A 7500-nucleotide genomic window follows, 5' to 3' on the forward strand; every position below is an offset into this window, starting at 1 on the left:
TGACAGGTGCCATTGTAACAAGGTAATCAATGTTATTCACTTCACCTGTCAGTGGTCATAATGTTTTGGCTGCTCGGTGTACTTACCTGTGGGCTGTTGTGTATAGGGCGGGCCTGTTAAAGCTGCAGCAAGTCAGAATGTTATTGTTCCATCATTGTCAGTACATAAGATAATTATACACTGGTGAAATCCAAACACTTCTCATCTCCCACTGAAATATAAGATCTGATTCACTTGTGAAAACAACGATCAAATGAAGCAATAACTTGCCACACAGGTCAAGGTGGTTCGGAACTGTTCCCGTGAGAACTAACATGACAAATGCACAACTGATCGACGCGATAAAATAAAAACACAATGCCATCGAAGCCCTGAAATATTCACCACTTCAGTTTCTCAAAGTTAAAAGAGTCTCAGAGACACAGAGTGGAAACAGGCCCTTCGGCCCAACTTTCCCACACCGGCCATCAATGTCCCAGCTACACTGCACTTGGTCCATATCCCTCCAAACCTGTCCTATCCATGTACCTGTTTAACTGTTTCTTAAACGTTGGGATAGTCCCAGCCTCAACTACCTCCTCCGGCAGCTCGTTCCATACACCCACTGTGTGGAAAAGTTACCCCTCAGATTCCTATTAAATCTTTTCCCCCCTCTCACCTTAAACCTGTGTCCTCTGGTCGTCTGGCAAGAGACTCCGTGCATCTACCCGATCTATTCCTCTCATGATTTTGTACAGTTCTTGAACTATTTATTGTGCGGTGTAGACCGTAATATATGTCTTTTCCCATAAGTTTTTACAGTAAAAACATGTGTAATTTACACATCTTTGAGATAAGTGCTGCTGTGAGCCCGCTGTGTAACATGAGGAGCCTGTAATGTGCATTGTGCGTGTGCGTGTGTGTGATTCCACCACTCTCCACCATGTGTCCATGTTGAGCCGAAACTCAAGATTCAAGATCAAGATATCTTTATTTGTCATCCAAAAAAACAAGTTTTTTGGACGAAATTTAGTCACCCACAGTCCAACAATAAAAGCAATAAAATAAGCAAATTACACAACCCCAACCAACACACAAAAAAAAGAAACATCCATTACAGTGAGTCTCCTCCTCACTGTGATGGAAGGCCAGAATGTCTTTCCCTTCCCCTGCCGTCTTCTCCCGTGGTCAGGCTGTTGTGGTTGCAGGCCGCGCCGGACGGTGAAAGGTCCGCATCGGGCCGACCCAAGCCCCGCGATCCGGGGCGGGCGAACACGCTGGACGTCGCTGCACGTCGGGGCGGTCGTGGTTCCCAGGTCCAATTTCCCTTGCTTAGATTAGTTTAAGATAGACACAGAGTGCTGGAGTAACTCAGCGGTTCAGGCAGCATCTGTGGAGAACATGGATAGGTGACGTTTCAGAGTGCTGGAGTAACTCAGCGGGTCAGGCAGCATCTGTGGAGAACATGGATAGGTGACGTTTCAGGTTGGGACTCTTCTTCGATCCAGTCCATCACACACACCACACTCCCCACCATTGACTCCATCTACACTTCACTCTGCCTCGGGAAAGTCACCTGCACCTCCTCCAACCTCATCTACTGTATTCGCTGTTCCAGGTGTGGACTCCTGTACATCGGCGAGACCAAGCGCAGGCTCGGCGATCGTTTCGCTCAACACTTCCGCTCAGTCCGCCTTAACCAACCTGATCTCCCGGTGGCTCAGCACTTCAACTCCCCCTCCCACTCCCACACTGACCTTCCTGTCCTGGGCCTCCTCCATTGTCAGAGTGAGGCCCAGCGCAAATTGGAGGAACAGCACCTCATATTTGTGTGTGTGTGATTTGCTCTGGTCACTTGCATTGAGCTGCGCTGAAAAGCATTGCTTTGCATTGCATTGCTTGGGCAGCAGCATGAACATTGACTTCTCTAACTTCAGACAGTCCCTGCTTTCACTCTCTCTCCATCCCCTCCCCATTCCCAGTTCTCCCACCAGTCTTACTGTCTCCGACTACATTCTATCTTTGTCCCGCCCCCTGACATCAGTCTGAAGAAGGGTCTCGACCCGAAACGTCACCCATTCCTTCTCTCCACAGATGCTGCCTGACCCGCTGAGTTACTCCAGCACTCTGTGAAACGTCACCTATCCATGTTCTCCACAGATGCTGCCTGACCCGCTGAGTTACTCCAGCACTCTGTGAAACGTCACCTATCCATGTTCTCCACAGATGCTGCCTGACCCGCTGAGTTACTCCAGCACTCTGTGTCTACCTTTGAACACAATCAAAGACTTGTCCCACCCCGGCCATTCCTCCTTCTCCCCGCTCCCGTCCGGCAGAAGGTACAGAAGCTTGAAAGCGCGCACCACCAGACTCAGGGACAGCTTCTTCCCCTCTGTTATCAGGCTTCTGAACGGCCCTTCCATAAGCTAGGGTACCGTCCGATTCACCTCTACGCCATTGCGGACATTGGACTTTGTCTGTGGAACTGATGCGCTACAATGCTGAGAACTATATCCTGCACTCTGTATCTTCCCCTTTGCTCGAAGCTAGACACAAAATGCTGGAGTAACTCAGCGGGTCAGGCAGCATCTGTGGAGAACATGGATAGGTGACGTTTCCAGTCAAGTCCTAAGACTCTTTTCTCGACCTTTTGTACTTGAGTTTGACCTGCTGGTATTTATGTTTAGTATTATCTGACCAGTTTTGGACAGCATGCAATGCAATGCAATGCAATGCAATGCAATGCTTTTCAGCGCAGCTCAATGCAAGTGACCAGAGCAAACCTAAAGCAGGAATTGAATTGGGGAGGAGGACTTTTAACAATTTTATTTTGTCTTGGCAACATTTAAATGCGGCACGTGATGCTATTGCCATGTTGGAGGGTGGTATCGGACTGATATGCAATTTGCATTCGGTGTCGAGGGCAGCATAGAACCGAGCTGCGAAGTGGGATTTTGCATTGCATGAGGAGGGGGTGCAAGGGGAGGGGGAGAGGGGGAGAGGGGGAGTTGGGGGTTGCAGTCGCTGCAGAGCCGGGCTGCGGGTTGATGGACAGCTGCGCGGACCCTGGATCCGGACCCGGTCCCGGATCCGGGCTGCAGCAATGAAACAGCGCCGCCGCCACTTGCAGCCGCCGCCGCCGCTTGCAGCAAACCCGAGGCCCCAATGCAACCGAGCAGCATGCATATGCATATCTAACCACCCCGCGCCCTCAAATGCAAGGTAGGCTCTCATCTGCAAACGTTTGCACTGACCGTCGGAATGGCGAATCGCTCGCTATGCAGCAGATTTGTTGGGTGTGTGCATGTGTGTGTGTGGGGGGGGGGGGGGTTGCAAAAACAAAATAGCTTGCTGCAAACGCGAGATTCTCTTGCAAAGCCTGCATGGGGTTTTTGTTGCATAGGTGCTGCATGCCCATCTTCCCTCGCAACGGACCTGTTGCAAAGCCCCCCCTTGCTTTAGTTTCTACTGCAATGCAGTGTTTTTAAGTGGGGACGGCATGATCAATGTGAGACGTGCAGAGCATGCCTGAGATGCACCTGTGCTGTTTTGCAAAAGGCAGCGGTGCAGTTCTTGCAGCAAGGTTGCATGGGGGGGGGGGGGATTGGGGTGGGAGTGGTCGTAGTGTCTGGGCATTGGGGGAACCCGCCCTATCTACATTATTCAGTGCACGTTCTTGCACCAATGCAACTCCACCCCCTCTGCATGCACTGGAGCACCTGTGCATCAGTGGCATTGCTGGCAATGAACAGCATTAGTGGCTGCAGGGTTGAATGGATGGAGGGAACTCTGCTTTGACTAATCCAATGCCTATTAATAATCCAATCAAATAAGTTGAGGTTTCTGCTTTAAACTGTTTGATCTTTGCTCTTGTGGTTTAATGTCATTTAGTATTTAGTTCTGATGCTGAGATTTATTAAGCAAACACCATTTAGTTTAGAGATACAGCGCGGAAACAGGCCCTTCGGCCCACCGAGTCTGTGCTGACCATCGCCCGTTCACACTAGTTCTATGTTATCCCACTTTCTCACCCACTCCCTGCACACGAGGGGGGAATTTACAGAGGGACAATTAACCTACAAACCCGCACGTCTTTGGGATGTGGGAGGAAACCGGAGCACCCGGAGAAAACCCATGCAGGTCACGGGGAGAACGTGCAAACTCCGTACAGACAGCGCCCGTAGTCAGGATGGAACCCGGGTCTCTGGCGCCGTGAGGCAGCAGCTCTACCCGCTGCGCCACCGTGCCGCCCCTAAACATTTACGAACGTCGACTCTGCTTCTTACAAATAAAAACATCTAAATCACCACAGACTTTACACCGCTGTGATTGCTCTCCGTCCTTTGGTGTTTAGACCATAAAATACAGCACAGGAACAGGCCCTTCGGCCCACAATGTCCGTGCTGGACACGATGCCAGGTTAACTAATCCCCTCCGCCTGCACGTGATCCATGTCCCTCCATTCCCTCCACATCCATGTGTCTGTCTAAAAGCCTCTTAAACACCACTATCGTATCTGCCTCGACCCCCACCCCTGGCAGCACGTTCCAGGCCCCCACCCCCCTCTGTGTAATAAACCTGCCCCACACATCTCCTTTAAACGTTGCACCATTATGGTCTAGATTACTTGGAATAACTGATCATTTATCGTGTTATTGATTTTATTATTGACTCTAATGTGTCTGTAAAGCTGCAACAAGTTAGGATTTAATAATTCCGGTTCATAATTCCGGTGCATCCTTTTGTTCTGGTATTTTATTTCATTCTTCACATGTGTAAATTATAACGTTTTATTCAGTCTGAAGAAGGGTCTCGACCCGAAACGTCACCCATTCCCTCTCTCCTGAGATGCTGCCTGACCCGCTGAGTTACTCCAGCATTTTGTGACACCTTCGATTTGTACCAGCATCTGCAGTTATTCATCTGCATACATTCAAGAGAGAGCTAGATGGAGCTCTTAAGGATAGCGGAGTCAGGGGGTATGGGGAGAAGGCAGGAACGGGGTACTGATTGAGAATGATCAGCCATGATCACATTGAATGGCGGTGCTGGCTCGAAGGGCCGAATGGCCTCCTCCTGCACCTATTGTCTATTGTTATTTTCCTACACGTTTTATTTTTAATTGTTTACTGTATGTCGTGTTGTTTCTTGCGAGCGGAGCACCAAGACGCATTCCTTGTCTGTAAACACTAGGGTTGCCAACTTCCTCACTCCCAAATACGGGACAATAGACAATAGTTAGACAATAGACAATAGGTGCAGGAGGAGGCCATTCGGCCCTTCGAGCCAGCACCGCCATTCAACGTGAACATGGCTGATCATTCTCAATCAGTACCCCGTTCCTGCCTTCTCCCCATACCCCCTGACTCCGCTATCCTTAAGAGCTCTATCTAGCTCTCTCTTGAATGCATTCAGAGAATTGGCCTCCACTGCCTTCTGAGGCAGTGAATTCCACAGATTCACAACTCTCTGACTGAAAAGGTTTTTCCTCATCTCCGTTCTAAATGGCCGACCCCTTATTTTTAAACTGTGGCCCCTTGTTCTGGTCTCCCCCAACATTAGGAACATGTTTCCTGCCTCTAACGTGTCCAACCCCTTAATAATCTTATATGTTTCGATAAGGTCCCCTCTCATCCTTCTAAATTCCAGTGTATACAAGCCTAGCCGCTCCAGTCTTTCAACATATGACAGTCCCGCCATTCCGGGAATTAACCTAGTAAACCTATGCTGCACGCCCTCAATAGCAAGAATAGTCTTCCTCAAATTTGCACACAGTACTCCAGGTGCGGTCTCACTAGGACCCGGTACAACTGTAGAAGGACCTCTTTGCTCCTATACTCAACTCCTCTTGTTATGAAGGCCAACATTCCATTGGCTTTCTTCACTGCCTGCTGTACCTGCATGCTTCCTTTCAGTGACTGATGCAATAGGATACCCAGATCTCGTTGTACGTCCCCTTTTCCTAACTTGACACCATTCAGATAATACTCTGCCTACGGGATGTCCCGGCTAAAACGGGAAAGTTGGCAACCCTAGTATACATACTTGGCTAATAAAATGTATTCAATTCAATTCAATTCAATATGGTAAATAAACAGTCTTGACTCTTGCTTCTGATGATGTTGCGTGTGACAGAGAGAGTAGTTGCAGTAACTTTGTCCAGAAAATATTTGCTTTGAACGAAAATGCTACTGCAGTGTCTTGAGAGAAATCGATTGTGATTGTGACCTTGGTAAAGATCCCTTGTATGAAATTTCAGTCCTGATTTAATACAACGTTTGGTGGTGCAGCGGGTAGAACCGCTGCCTCACAGCGCCAGAGACCCGGGTTCCATCAGAGAGGTGATGGATGCGTGGAACTCATTGCCACAGACGGCCTTGGAGACCAAGCCAGTGGGTGTTTATAAGGAAGACATAGATAGATTCTTGATTAGAAACATAGAAAATAGGTGGAGGAGTAGGCCATTCGGCCCTTCGAGCCAGCACCGCCATTCAATATGATCATGGCTGATCATCCACAATCAGTACCCCGTTCCTGCTTTCTCCCCATAGCCCTTGATTCCGTTAGCCTCGAGAGCTAAATCTAACTCTCTCTTGAAATCATCCAGTGAATCGGCCTCCACTGCCTTCTGTGGCAGAGAATTCCACAGATTCACAACTCTCTGGGTGAAAATGTTTTTCTTTAGTGCGGGTGTCAGGGGTTATGGGGAGAAGGCAGGGGAATGGGGGTTGGAGGGAGAGATAGATCAGCCATGATTGAATGGTGGAATGGCCGATGGGCCGAATGGCCTAATTCTGCACTGCCCCCCTGAGAGTTGTGGCTACCTGCGTGGGTTTTCTCCGGGCGCTCCGGTTTCCTCCCACACTCCAAAGACGTGCAGGTTTGTAGGTTAATTGGCTTGGTATAAATGTAAATTGTCCCTAGTGTGTGTGGGATAGTGTTAGTGTGCAGGGATCGCTGGTCGGCACGGACTCGATGGGCCGAAGGGCCTGTTTCCGCGCTGTGTCTCTAAAGTCTATGTGCTCTTGCCTCCCTTGGCAGTGAGTTTCAGATCTCCCAGTGATGTCGGGGTGAGAGATTTATTTCCCCCCTCTCGGAATCGTTGAGCCTCGACAAAACCAATTAAAGGCTGTGTGGGAAGGAACCACAGATGCTGGTTTACACCGAAGATAGACACAGAGTGCTGGAGTAACTCAGCGGGTCAGGCAGCATCTGTGGAGAACATGGATAGGTGACGTTTAGATTATCGCGTGCTGTCCAGTGAGCGGGAAGACAACACGTGCTGATTCCGTGCGTGTCTCTGCTTGGTTCCAGGGCTGGCCTCTTGTGTACGTACATCTGACTGAGGATGGCAGCAAACAGCCAGGACAGTGGCTGCAGGCACTTGTAAACGTGAGTATCAGCGCGTGGACACACGGCTGCTCGTCTGCTGCTAACTTTCCTTGTAACGCGAAGGTCTGAGCTGCAGGTAGACGTTGAGCACTTTGGGACTTTATTCCCTCCAAAGCTTAGAATCCAGTC

General features: G+C 49.5%; 1 long non-coding RNA gene across 2 annotated transcripts in view; it reads left to right on the forward strand.

Moving 5' to 3' along the window:
- Positions 1-7500, forward strand: part of LOC144604783 (uncharacterized) — a 15368-nt gene that overhangs the window by 5480 nt on the left and 2388 nt on the right. The window contains exons 1-2 of one of the 2 annotated variants that reach the window (XR_013548777.1): positions 3006-3201; positions 7294-7371. The exons of the other annotated variant lie outside the window; for it this stretch is intronic. This is a non-coding gene — a long non-coding RNA (uncharacterized LOC144604783). Of the gene's footprint in view, positions 1-3005; positions 3202-7293; positions 7372-7500 lie in introns of those variants that run through there. 2 annotated transcript variants of the gene reach the window in all.

This window comes from Rhinoraja longicauda, chromosome 23 (assembly GCF_053455715.1).
Source record: "Rhinoraja longicauda isolate Sanriku21f chromosome 23, sRhiLon1.1, whole genome shotgun sequence".
NCBI lineage: Eukaryota > Metazoa > Chordata > Chondrichthyes > Rajiformes > Arhynchobatidae > Rhinoraja > Rhinoraja longicauda.